Raw genomic sequence first — 15402 nt, forward strand, 5'->3', positions numbered from 1 at the left:
AGAGATAAAGAAGGACATTACATACTGCTTAAGGGAACCATAAATCAGCAAGACATAACAATCATAAACATCTATGCCCCAAACAGTGGCTCATCCATGTATGTCAAACAAATCCTTCTCAATTTCAGAAACCAAATAGACCATAACACAATAATACTAGGTGATTTTAACACGCCTCTCTCACCACTGGACAGATCTTCCAAACAAAAATTGAACAAAGAAACTATAGATCTCAATAACACAATCAATAATTTAGACTTAACGGACATTTATAGAATATACCATCCAACCAAGAGCGAATACACTTTCTTCTCAGCAGCACATGGATCCTTCTCTAAAATAGACCATATATTATGCCACAAAGCTAATGTAAGCAAATACAAGAAGATAGAGACACTACCTTGTATTCTATCAGATCATAATGGTTTGAAGTTAGAAATAAATGAAAGAGTAAAAAATAGAAGCTACTCCAACACCTGGAGATTAAACAATATGCTATTACATGATGAATGGATAACAGAAGATATTAGGAAGGAAATTAAAAAATTCCTAGAGGTAAATGAGAACAAAGAAACATCATATCAAAATCTTTGGGACACTATGAAAGCAGTACTTAGAGGAAAATTTATTTCATGGAGCGCATTCAATAAAAGAAGTAAAAATCAACAAATAAACAACCTAACACTTCAGCTCAAAGCCCTAGAAAAAGAACAACAGACCAACACCAAAAGTAGTAGAAGACAGGAAATAGTTAAACTCAGAGCTGAAATCAACGAAATTGAAACAAAAGAAACTATACAAAAAATTGACAAAATAAATAGTTGGTTCTTTGAAAAAATAAACAAAATTTATAAACCCTTAGCCACTCTAACAAAGAGAAGACGAGAGAAAACCCAAATCACCAAAATTCGGAATGAACAAGGAAATATCACAACAGACACGATTGAAATACAAAACATAATTAGAAGCTATTTTGAAAATCTATATTCTAACCAAATAGAAAATTTCGAAGACATCAACAGGTTTCTAGAGATATATGAATTGCCTAAATTGAACGAGGAGGACATACAAAATTTAAATAGATCAATTTCAAGTAATGAAGTAGAAGAGGTCATCAAAAGCCTACCAACAAAGAAAAGTCCAGGACCAGATGGGTTCTCAGCCGAGTTCTACAAAATCTTTAAAGAAGAGCTCATTCCAATACTTCTCAAAGTATTCCATGAAATAGAAGAGGAGGGTACCCTCCCAAACTCATTCTATGAAACCAATATTACCCTGATACCCAAGCCAGACAGAGATAAATCGAGGAAAGAAAATTTCAGACCGATATCATTAATGAACATTGACGCAAAAATTCTCAATAAAATTTTAGCAAATCGCATACAAAAATATATTAAAAAGATAGTGCACCACGATCAAGTGGGTTTTATCCCAGGGATGCAAGGTTGGTTCAACATCCGGAAATCAATAAATGAAATTCACCATATCAATAGACTTAAAGGCAAGAACCACATGATTATTTCAATAGATGCAGAAAAAGCATTTGATAAAATACAACACCCCTTCATGCTCAAAACACTAGAAAAAATAGGGATAGTGGGAACATTCCTTAACATTGTAAAGGCCACCCATGCTAAGCCCATGGCTAATATCATTCTAAACGGTGAAAAACTGAAAGCATTCCCCCTAAAAACTGGAACAAGACAGGGATGCCCTCTTTCACCACTCCTATTCAATATCGTTCTTGAGACTCTAGCCAGAGCAATTAGACCAAGGAAATTAAAGGAATACGAATAGGAAAAGAAGAACTCAAACTATCCCTATTTGCGGATGATATGATTATATACTTAGAGGAACCAGGAAATTCCACCAGAAAACTGTTAGAACTCATAAGTGAATTCAGTAAAGTGGCAGGTTACAAGATCAATGCTCATAAATCCAATGCATTTTTATACATAAGTGAGGAATCCTCAGAAAGAGAAATTATGAAAACTACCCCATTCATCATAGCATCGAAAAAAATAAAATACTTGGGAATCAATCTCACAAAAGAGGTAAAAGACCTCTACAATGAGAACTACAGAACACTAAAGAAAGAAATCGAAGAAAACCTTAGAAGATGGAAAGATCTCCCATGTTCTTGGATAGGCCGAATTAATATTGTCAAAATGGCCATACTACCAAAAGTGCTATACAAATTCAATGCAATCCCAATTAAAATCTCAATGATGTACCTTACAGAAATAGAGCAAGCAATCATGAAATTCATCTGGAAGAATAAGAAACCCAGAATAGCTAAAGCAATCCTTCGCAGGAAAAATGAAGCAGGGGGTATCGCAATACCCGAACTTCAACTTTATTACAAAGCAATAGTAACAAAGACGGCATGGTACTGGTACCAAAATAGAGAGGTAGATCAATGGTACAGAATAGAGGACACGGACACAAACCCAAATAAATACAACTTTCTAATACTAGACAAAGGCGCCAAAAATATGCAATGGAGAAAAGATAGCCTCTTCAACAAATGGTGTTGGGAGAATTGGAAATCCATATGCAACAGAATGAAACTAAACCCATATCTCTCACCTTGCACAAAACTCAACTCAAAATGGATTAAGGACCTTGGAATCAGACCAGAGACTCTGCAGATTATAGAAGAAAAAGTAGGTCCCGATCTTCAACATGTCGGCCTAGGACCAGACTTCCTCAACAGGACTCCCATAGCACAAGAAATAAAAGCAAGAATCAATAACTGGGATAGATTCAAACTAAAAAGCTTTCTCTCAGCAAAGGAAACTATCAGTAATGTGAAGAAAGAGCCTACAGAGTGGGAGAATCATACTTCAGATAGAGCACTAATCTCCAGAATCTATAAAGAACTCAAAAAACTCTACACCAAGAATACAAATAATCCAATCGACAAATGGGCTAAGGAAATGAACAGACACTTCACAGAAGAAGATGTACAAGCAATCAATAAACATATGAAAAAATGTTCAACGTCTCTAGTAATAAGAGAAATGCAAATCAAAACCACCCTAAGATTCCACCTCACCCCAATTAGAATGGCGATTATCAAAAATACAAGCAACAGGTGTTGGCGAGGATGTGGGGAGAAAGGTACACTCATACATTGCTGGTGGGGCTGCAAATTAGTGCAGCCACTCTGGAAAGCAGTGTGGAGATTCCTTAGAAAACTTGGAATGGACCCTCCATTTGACCCAGCTATCCCACTCCTTGGCCTATACCCAAAGGATCTAAAATCAGCATACTACAGAGATACAGCCACATCAATGTTCATAGCTGCTCAATTCACAATAGCCAGACTATGGAACCAACCTAGATGCCCTTCAATTGACGAGTGGATAAAGAAACTGTGGTATATATACACAATGGAATATTACTCAGCCATAAAGAATGACAAAATTATGGCATTTGCCTGCAAATGGATGAAATTGGAGAATATCATGCTAAGTGAGATAAGCCAATCTCAAAAAGACAAGGGACGAATGATATCGCTAATAAGTGGAGGATGACACATAATGGGGTGGAGGGAAGGGTTAGTGTTAGGGTTAGAGTTAGGGTTAGGGAGGGGGGCAAGTATGGAGGAAGAAAGTACTGAATAGAGGGTAAAGAGGGGTGGGAGGGGTGGGGGGAAGGGGAAGAAATAACAGAATGAATCAAACAACATTACTGTATGTGGATTTATGATTACACAAATGGTATGCCTTTGCGCCATGTACAAACAGAGAGGCAACATGTATCCCATTTGTTTACAATAAAATAAAAAAAATGACCTTACAAACCCTGTGTGACCTGCAAAGTCATACTGATTTCTAAGGTCGAAGATGTTTCAAATATGAAGTAGATTCTGAGGTCATAGCATATACACAGGTTTAGCAGTCTGTATGATTTGAGTACCGTGTATGAGCTTCATAGACTCAATCACCTGACTAGCTCCTATAAGCAACCTTCTATCTATGGATTTACTAGCTTCCATTATTTGTGTACCTTGTTGACCAGAGTAGTCTCTATGAATTGAGCAAACCCTTTATCCACAAGATGTTCATATCCTAAGAAGCCTCTTTGATCTTTGTAGCCTCTATGATGTGCAAAACCTCAAAGCCTTTAATAGATATTATGATCTGCAGAGTATCTCTGAATTGTATGGTTTATGACTTGAATCACTTCTATGCCTGAGTATCCTGTAAGGTCTAATTAGCCTCTATATCCTCTGTTGATAGGGAGACATGTAAGCCTTTATTGCATTAGTAGGATTTATTACATGAGTAGCTTTCTGGATTTAGGTGTCATTTTATGCTGAATTGTCTCAAAGACCTTAGAAAACTCTGCATATGTAGCCTTTATGATCTGAGTATGTAAACATCTGAGTTGCCTCTCTGAACTGAGTAGCCTAAGTGTCCTTAGCAGCCCCTAATATCGTAATGGATTTTTGACAACCTTAGAGTCTATGACCAGAAAGTAAATAAAATCTAAGACAAAGTCAATGAAGTTGAAAGGAAGAACTGATTCTAAAAATCAACAAAACATAAACCTATGTTTTTGAAAAAATAAACCCTTAGACAAGCTAATAAAGAGAAAGAGATAATTGAAAGTTCTAACATTTCAGATAATAAATGAACTATCACCATGGTCACCACTGAAATACAAATAATAATCAGAAACTATTTTGAAAATTTACACTGTAAAAAATAGAAAATTTTGAATACAATGACAATTATCTAGAGACATATAATCTACTCAAATTGAACTAGAAAGACATAGAAAATTCAACAATCAATTTCAATCAAAGAAATTGAAGACAGCATCAAAAGACTATCAACAAAGAAAAGGTGAGGACCACACTAAATCTCAGCTGAGTTTCACCAATCAAAGAATAATTAACACTAATCCTTCTTCCATGAAATAAAAAGGAAGAAACTCTTCTCAACTCATTGTATGAAGCTAGTTTCACTCTGATACCAAAACCAGAGGAATACCCATAAAGGATCGAAAACTTCAGACCAAAATTCCTGATGAACATAGATGAAAAAATATTAATAAAATACTGACAATATTTGCATAAATAATATATTAAAAAGATAATGCACCATGATCAAATGAGTTCATCCCAGGGATACAAAGTTGTTTCAATCTATGGAAATCAATAAATATAATTCATCATATGAATAAAATTTTAAAAAATAAATCTTATGCTTCTCTGAACAGATGCAGGAAAAGCATTTGCAGAATCCATTCATGTTCAAAACACTATGAAAATTAGGGATAGTGGAAAATTACATGAATATTTTAAAAGTTATATGTCCTAAACTCAAAGTCAATATTACTCTAAAGGTAGAAATTTTCACAGCAATCCCTCTCAAAACTGGAACAGGGGTATTGTCTTTCACCATTTCTGCTCATTGGTACTGAATAGAAGACACAGAGACAAATCTGTGTGAACATGTTTATCTCATAAAAGACAAAGGTGTCATAAACATATCTTGGAGAAAAATAACATCTTTGATAAATGGTGCTGAGAGAATTGGAAACCCATATATAATAAAATGAACTGTGACCCCCCTATCTCACCCTGAACTAAATCTAACTCAATGTGGATCAAATATATAGGTGTTAGAACAGAGACACTTGACCTACTAGAATAAAAAGTAGGCCCAAATCTTCATCATTCTGACTTAGAAACTGAAATCCTCAAAAATGCTTAAAATTCAAGAATTAACATCAGATATCAATAAATATGATTGTTATCACACTAGTTAGCTTTTTTTTCAGCAAAACAAAAACAATCAAGAACATTGTAGAGAGAACCTAGAGAATGGGTGAAAAACATTACTTTCTTCAAGTCTGATATAGCATTAATCTCAGAATATGAAAAGAAGTAAATAATCCTAACAGCAAAAAATAACTAATAACCCAATAAATAAATGGGCAAAGGAACTCAAAATGTACTTCACCAAAATATGAATGTAAAAAATATATTAAAACCTCTTCAAAATGTCTAGCAATTAGAAAATTGAAAATTAATAATACACTGAGATTCCGAGTCACTTTAGTCAGAATGGCAACTATAAATAATACACAAAACAATATATGTTGTCAAGGATGTTGGGAAAATGTACACCAATACATTGCTGCTGGGACATCAAATTTGTGGAAGCATCCTTCAGTATGGTTATTCCTCAGGAAACAGAATGGAACTTATGTTTGACCAATATATTACACTCCTCAGCATATACCCAAAGGACTTAAATCAGCATACAATAGTGACCCGGTCACATCAATGTTTACAAAGATATAGAACCAACATAGGTGGTCTTCAGCAGATAAATGTATAAAGAAAATGTGATATATATATATATATATATATATACACACACACACACACACACACACACACACAATGACAATTTCTCACTCATAAAGGATAGTAAAATTAAGAAAGAAAGGAGAAGAAGGGAGGATTGGACTTTCTGCAGATTGGACAAGAGGTAGTGAAGGATAGGGAAAGGGATGGGATTTGAAAACACAGTAAAGTAAATCAGAAATACTTTACTTCTGTTCATACATGGATACTGGCCAGTGTAACTCCATATCATATACAACTACAAAACATGGGAAGTTATAATCCACATATGTATGATATGTCAAAATACATCCTACTGCCAAGTATAGCTGAGATAAATACAAAAATTTAAACAGAATTATGGTCAGTATTCTCAAAGGCCTGCTTAGCATCTATTTTCTTAATAGTTTGTATGAAATGCATAGCCCCTATGAGTGTCAAAGACCTGCATAGTCTTATGGTATTGTAGAGTAAATGATGTTAATTCCCTGTAACCTGTGCAGCTTCCATGGCTTGAGTAGTAATTATGATCTCAGTATTCTTCATGACTTTTATTACCTCTATGACCTGAGTAGCCCCTATGACTTTTGTAGTATTTGTATTCTGAACCCTCTATTGTCTGCATACCTTCTATGAGGAGTCAAAAAAATAAATTATACAATTCAGTAGTTCTTTTCTTCAGAACCAAAGCAATGTTCTCCAAAGAAAACACATAATTTGAATATACGTGTATGTCTAAAAATCCAAGAAATTAAACAAAGGTCATGAATCTGTAGAGTTTATGCATTTATTCAAACAACTATTTCTGAATATCATTTGCTAAGCTCTAAAATCAGATAATGCCCATCAGTATATAAAAAACAAACTGTAAATATGGCCAAAAAGCAAACTTTTATGATTACTATATTCTCATTGTTTACAGGTTTGGATTAGACTTCCTCCATTTGAAATGATGTACATATAATCCAGTAAATCTCCATTACTGATGGTGAAAATCCTTATGTGTTAGGGAAACTGTCAATTTCCAATTTTTTGTCAATTTTTTGTTTGCTGTCATAGAGCCTGAGGCCCACCCACTACAGTATCTGATCTCCAGTGAAATTTTGCATAGCAAGAAATACACATTACCTGAGCAAACTCTAGAAGTATATCAGGGACAATACTATCAGCTAAAACAGCTGTTCATCTACTATCATTTCTACCTCACTCTGCTTTTCTAACCCATTCTGCATATATACTTATTTTGTTCTGTACGTTTCCTCTGACTCATACAGGGAAGTGAAATGTAACAATATTTGGGGTTCCAAATAGATCCTACCAACAACACTCCTCAAACCCACCAACCTTGGTTAATATCTGGAGTTGTGTTTATCTTCTTCATATTTTTACAGTTTCATTATCTTTATTTCATATTCTCAAGATTCAAAACTTCAAATAAAATGTTGATAAAATATACTTATTTAAATCAATAAGTGCTTGTTCTCATATCACAGTTACTTTTCAAAATATTATCCAAGAACAGTCCCAACTATTTAAATGTTCAAGAATGTAAAGTTCCCTCATGCAAGTTTCTGCCATCTAGGTAACTCACAGTCAGCACTCAAAGGTTTGTGTCAAAGAGTAGACTTTGTCTGTATAGGTTCATAGCATATTGAGAAAATTGGATCAGGGTGTAATATGTGGCTGAAAGAGTGTTTACAAATGTGAATATGATAATTTTGTTTGAATAGGAATGATGTTTTGGTTTTGTGTCTGTGTGTTATTTGGAGAGATATTTTGTTTATTGATTACCTTTGTTGTGATTAAAATTTTCATGTTTTTGTGCATATAGGATATGTGTTTTAAAATTTTATATGGTTTATATTCTCAAAGTAATGAATTAAAACTTTCTTTTTGAGACTCAAGAAATAGTTTTTTTTAATCAAAGAGAACAAAGAATGTGAGAATGTAAAAAATTAATGTCTATATCCAAATTCTCAGTAAAAATATTGGTTTATGTGTAGTTCACAAACATTCATTTTTTAGGTAACAAAGGCAATAAAAAGAATGAGCAATCTATAATCATAAAGGAAATGAATGGCATTTTCACATTTACTGAATAAGTGGAACCAGACAAAATTTCCTATGTTTTATTACTCATTGCATAAAGTTAAAAAAGTTGGTAAAGTTAATGTCATCTAAAAAGTAATAATTTCTTATCTAAAACAACAAAAACAAGCATAGGGAACTAATATGTTTTGATAGGTTGCTGTAAATTGATAAAAGAGAGTAGGGAGTATAGGTTGTTGTAGGAAAAAAGAAATGGAATGCTATTACCTATGAAAAATATGAATATGGTGTGCTCTTGTACTGGTCAGTCAAAATCAATCTTGAATCTCCTATCACTCTGAGCCTGTTTGAAGATGTTACTGGTTTCACACACATCAGACAATTCAACATGGATTCTCTTGGCTCATTTCTAAACATTTAATATATCCAGCTTGCCTGAGAAAGTAAATTCAAGAAAGTGTTGTGGTTCTTGTATGGTGTTTATAAATATTTACTATTGTTAGGTAGAGAGTAGAAGTCTATTCACTGATGCCTTATGTGAACATGCATAGTTTACATCTGTGTGGATAAAAAACTGTTTTTTACTAGTAATTGAGCGCAATATTCTTATGTCACTGCATGCTATGGGTGAATATTTTCACAATTTAATTTGTTAAATTTTCAGAATCTTCTAGATATATTATTTCAACCTGGGTATACTATTGAGTTACAGTTGTCAAACTTCCTTGTAGTTAACTGTGATCATGTTATTAGGCTCTTTATAAGTGAAAGAGAATGGAAGTGATATATGCCAATTCTTGGAGTGGCCATACAAATTCCACACTCCTTCATATTTTTCCTTTTCTAAGTGTTTGGGATGTGATATCCAAATCTTCATGGAAAGTGATGCTTATAATGATAAAGTATCTATCACCTCAGTCCAAGAATATAAATTATACTATGGGGGACACTTGTTTTTTCCATCTTCTTCTCTGTCATAAATTGCTACTTAAAAGAGAAGGAGTTTTCTCAGGATAATTATTATTGCCAAGGCTGTTTTTACAAATGCATATAGTAATTTTTTGAGATGGAAATAATTGCATGTGATATGAAATAAGTAAAAAAATGAGTTTAAATGTTTATCTTCCCCTGGACTACTTATGTGTTTGAGGTATGTGTGTCAACATGGATATGAATAGCTGTATATACTTGCATAGTTTAATTTATACTCAGTAGGTTCTTCAATATGTGTGAATTTGAAGGTGCATGAAATGATTTCTTCTTCCAGGTCTCTCTAGTTGACTATTTTGAAACAAATAATCCCCAATCATCTTTGACTATATTGGATTATTGTTAGAAATTTTAGTTTGGACTATCAGGGTGTACTAAGAAATATGATCCAAACTTTGAAATGTTGCGATTTGCACCAATTTGCCTATTACCACCCAAAAAACATGGGGTCTATCTCAGAAACCTTTTGTTTACTGTGAATCTTTATGTTTCTACCACTACCTTATATCCTCTAAATAATCAAAACTTATATAAATTTAGCCTTGATGTTTAAAGCATGTTTGTGTTTTTATATCCTTTGTTTTCTTTGAATTTTACATAAGGTTCCCTACATTTATATACTAGAGTCTGAAAAATAAAGTTATTATATCCAGATTTATATTCCTTGACCTAGTATACATCCTTGTAGAATTTGTTTTGACATTCTATTCTGTTTCTATTATTTCCTTCATTTCACAAAGTCACTTTTCTTTTCAACAAAAGGGAAAATAACTCTTAGAATATTTACAATAATATTTTACCAAATTATAAATGAAGTTTATTGAAATGAAATTGACTGATACACAATGACATTGTACACATCACCTATGCACATAACCAGAGAAATAGGACTGGATTATTTACATGTTTGTTTTACTCTCTACTTGGGCCCAAAAGAATACCTCAAGAACAAAAAAAGCACCCCTTTCTCCATTGTTTTATTCATTGTCATTTGTCTTGATCTTTTTATCTGTCATTCCTTTCACTCTTCTTCAATAAATATAAAAATGCCCCCTTTCTTCACTTTAGTAGGCTGTTTTATTCTCTTAGGCTCAGAGAAGAAGAAAACACATACCCCTTGATTTCTTCACAGGCTGAGGGATGAAGGAATTTTCCAGATATTTACTCTTTTGCCTCCTCATCATGGTGATACTCTTCATAAAGTTACTCATATCAGGCAAGATTCTCTCAGAATCTCAACTCTCCAAAAATTAGGTGATGAGTAAGAATGAAATCCATACCTGGAGAAAAAACATATAATATGGACTTAGGCTATCTATTCACATAATCAATGTCCTGATCATTACTTTGTACAACTTCATGATTGTTCAGAGATCAACTATTACCAATATGTCAGCATTAAATTATGATTTACTGGTGACATGACAGAGTCTAGAAATTTAGACCATATTTATATTTTTGCAGCATTGCTAATGTCCCTCATATAAATAGATGCACATTTTGCATTGGATGTTCTATCATTAATTTGAATATTCATTCACTGTACTTGATTCCAAAGTTAGAGATGCATATGGATTAAACAAAGATAGTCCTTCTATAAATCTATAGACACTTGATTACCAAGTCTCCACAGTGTAAGAGTATGACAGCACCAGAGAAGGACAGGCTGAGAATCATGCTTGACTTGGAAAAGTAATGGCTATATACATAAGTGCTATTTAGAATATTTAGTACTGATTGAGATGAATGTTGAAATGTGGGTTGAGTGTAAGATTATCTTACCAATACATACAGCACCTGAAAAATGGGAAAGGATTGTTTTTATTGTATTGGTTTCTCACTGAGTTCATAAACATTTACCAAAAATTTATTATTTAAAATGTAGCATATTATGTTCTTTTTGGGTTTGAAGCACATTATGAAAATTGAGATTTAAGGTCAAAGTTTCAGCAGACCTTCTCCTATCTGGTGGCCAAACTTAAGGAAACTCCATTTCACCCCTGTAGGTTCCAGAGCTTCCTACAATCATTATCTGTTTTTCATGTTTTTAATATTTATCAAGGATCAAACACCTATATCCATGATCACAGTTCCACTCTGACAACTATGTTTTTAGCTGTTTCTCATAAAAGTCATTGTGGTAAACTTGACTATGCTCAGATTAAGTAGAACAATCTTCACATTCAAAATATTTGAATTCCATCTGCATAGTCCCCTTTTCCATAAAAGCTTACATATTTATGCATTTCTGGTATTTGGGGGTTTATATTTAGGAAGTAAAAGTTGCTGTCAGAGAAAAGGGTTTGTTCTTTATCATTCTATACCAAAATAAAATCAGAGATATTTAGAGGAATTTACCTATAGTAAAATATAGTATTATAGAAGTAAAAACCTGAAATTGAGAAAAAAGATTATAATAAATTTAAAATCAGTATGTAAAGATATAGAATAAAACCAGCAGAATAAAATAAACTCAATATCAGTTGAAATTAAACATTAACAAAAGTAATAAAATGGCATTCCATAAAGAACATTTCTTACTATCCAACTAAGGGAAAAGATTAAACAATAGATAACTCCATGTCAGGATGGAGTTATGTAAAATCAAAATGTTAAACAAGCATATATCAGAATAAATACCCTAATTAGAATCTTTAAAAAATATAGGGAAACACAAATTCTAAAGTCCATAAGTAAATATAGATATAGTAAGTTGAGGAAAAGGACCAAATATAAAATTTAAAATATGTGAGGTATTTGTATGGGGAATTGAATCCAGATGTGTTTCACCACTGAGCCACATTTATTATTTAATATAGGTTTTTTAGAGATGGTATTTTACTAAGATGTTATAGTCTTTCTCAGTCTCTGAGGTTGGCTTGAAATTGTGATCCTCTTGCCCCAGTCTCCCAAGTGGCAGGGATGACAGGGGGCATGTACCACTGTGACTATCAATGAAAACATTTTTAAATAGAAACAAATCAAGGATGCAACAAAGTAATAATTATGTCTTCTGAGTTAAATATGTTAACATTTTAAGTCTGTGATATAGCCAATTCAAAAATCAAGGAAAATTTCAAGATAGAATGTAAGCCAAACTTTCACTGCTATAACAGAAAAACCTTGATCAGAACCATCCTAGAATGAGGATTGGTATGGACCAGGGTGGGAATTGATGAATCCAATTGCATAATACAATTCTCTAGGAATAATATTCTGTCTTCAATTTTATTAAATCCTAGAATTAGAGTACTGCTGCAAGCTACTTTTCCATCTTCATCTCTCTTAACAGGTGCTATACCCCTGTCTCAATTCCATGATATCTATACAGGAACCCTCTCTGCTTTTGTCCTATCGGTTCCTTCTGTCTTGAGAATGCACATTATATCTTTTGATGAATTATCTCTGTGTTGGGTGCAGTGGTTTTTTTACTTTTCAACATAAAAATGTTTCTGGTTATAAATTTGGAGAAATATATCTCTGCATACCTGATCTCACATGATACACATTTACCAATGCATACATTTTAGTTGTTGATAGACACAGTAACTTTGTTTTATGTGTTTATATTTATGTAATGCTGAGGATAGAACCCAGAGTCTTACACCTGGTAGGCAAGCAGTCTACCACTGAACAATAAACCATGCCCCTCTTGGTTTACTTTTCTACACAAAAGACATACATAATCATAAGATTTTAAGAGTCAACACAAATTTTAATAATTAATGTATAATGAAACATTTGAAAATGCATCCAGCTTTACCTTGAAATTCAGAAAATAAATCACAAAAAATGCCCTATACAAGTAGGGTAAAAAGAGCAAGATGAGCACTGAATCAATTTATATACAAAATTGATGGGAGAAACATAGAAACTGTGATTTTAAAAAAGAATGTAAATATGCAAAGGATTTTAAAATGTAAAAGTAACTAGATAAAAAAGGAGAAAGGGTAACATGTTTAGCTTTTAATTACTAATCTCAGCTATAAATTAAAACACATTTATCTATAAAAATATGGTGTGAATATAGAAATTGTGATTAGAGAAGAAAAATCAAAATTTTTCAAGTCTATAAATGTAAAAATAAATACAAAATCAGGATACAGTCAGAGAGGAAGAGAATAAAAAGTTTTAATACATTCAAAACTTATTAAAGGATTAAAATCTCTTCTCTGAATTACTTAATCACAATCAATATTTTAAAATTTCTTTTAATTAGATGGTGGATTTCAAATTTTAATATCATATGTTTGATTCATTGAAATTACAACAACACAGATTTGTCTGTCTCATTATTTTCAACAAATGCAAGAATTTTTAAAATAATATGTAATTGAAAGCGGTAGAATCATTTCATTAAAATAACTTCCCTATTGGTTTCCATCATCCCTTCTTCACTCATATATTCATTTTAAGAGCTTTATTGATATATGATTATCTTTTATCAAAGCAGCTTATTTTGAGTAGACAATAGAATGGATCTGATTCAGGAACTCATTTTGCCTTCTATTTACATATTGGTATATATTTGATATTTCTTTGGGAGAACTTTTACCTCATGATGAGAATATTGATGTTCATGTAGAAAACTCTGAACTCATTTATAATTTTTTAGTTTTTTATACTTTGAATTTCAATATATTATGTATCAGTGATACAAACTCACTGTTATTTTAATGGCTAAAATGATATAAATTGGGGAAAGTATTTGGATGCTTTTTAATAATTTAGTGAGTTCTTCCAAGTGGCTTCTTTTGTAGGCACATTGTTATATAGTATGTTATAAAATTCCAAATTTTGTGATGTTTCCAGTCAGTAGGAGTGTGTTGATGAATAAAATGTTTCCCTGTCCTCTTATTAACACAAGACAAAATTTTGGCATTAACTAATTAGCATATAATTTTAAGAATAACAACAAAAATATTCAAGAAATGGAATAATGTTCTACAAGATTGTTGACTGTTGTGTCTTGGGTCTAAGAGTGTTCCCGGAAATGTTCATTCAACAGGCAATGTAGCAACATTCAATGATGAGGATACTGGACTATGGAATCTGTAATATTAGCTCTGGAATAATCCATTTGTCAAAATAGTAACTAGAATGAAAAAGAAAGATTTAACAGTAATCAGTTAGACATGGTTGATAAAGTAGGTCGCTGGGAAAATGGAATTGGATTTAGATTGTCCCTGGATTCTTCCAATATCTGGTTCCTGACTGCCATGTGGTGAAAAAATGTCCTGTGCCACTTTGTTTCATCATGATGGTATACTGACTGCAGATCCAGAAAACTGGAGTTATGTGATCATGTACTTTGACATAGGAAATGATCAATAAAGATACTATTTTTTTTCTTTTGTTGTTCTTCACAGGTATTATATCTTGGATTATACTGGTGAAGTTATGTAATGGATACATAGAAGTACCCTGAATTATTTTTTCAATTATATGTAAATTTTGCCTAAGGAAATTAATATTATTTGAAACCTGAGGAAATCTCAAGTTTGACTTAAAAATGAAATAAAATTCCACCCCAAATTACAATTGAAATCAAAGGTAAAATGTCTCAAATTTTTAAAAAAATGCATTAGGAAATCACTTTGACTCACACAATATTGTTTTTTTTTTTTGTCTTATTGTTATAAAAACTGTCATCCTTATAAGTAGTCTTCTCTCCATTATCAAGGCAACACAGCCAACTCATAAATAATACAAAAGTCCCTAAAGACAGACACTTAAGGCCACAAGCTTGGTTTTTCAAAGTACAGTTACTTTGCTTTTGACTTTCTTTCCCAGTGGTGATGCATGAATGGTAAATACAAATGTTTTTCTCATAATTGTAGTAAGTTAAATAACTTGCAATATGCAAGTCTGTCACATAATAAAGAGCCCCAATAAAATTGCAAATAAGCGCAAAAAGGTATGCAATTCATGTAAATAATTTTTGCAAATGTTCTTAAATATTGGCAATCACCAGTGCCAATGTGACTATCAGAGAA

This window comes from Sciurus vulgaris (assembly GCF_902686455.1).
Source record: "Sciurus vulgaris genome assembly, contig: HiC_scaffold_611_arrow_ctg1, whole genome shotgun sequence".
In the NCBI taxonomy this organism is placed as follows: domain Eukaryota; kingdom Metazoa; phylum Chordata; class Mammalia; order Rodentia; family Sciuridae; genus Sciurus; species Sciurus vulgaris.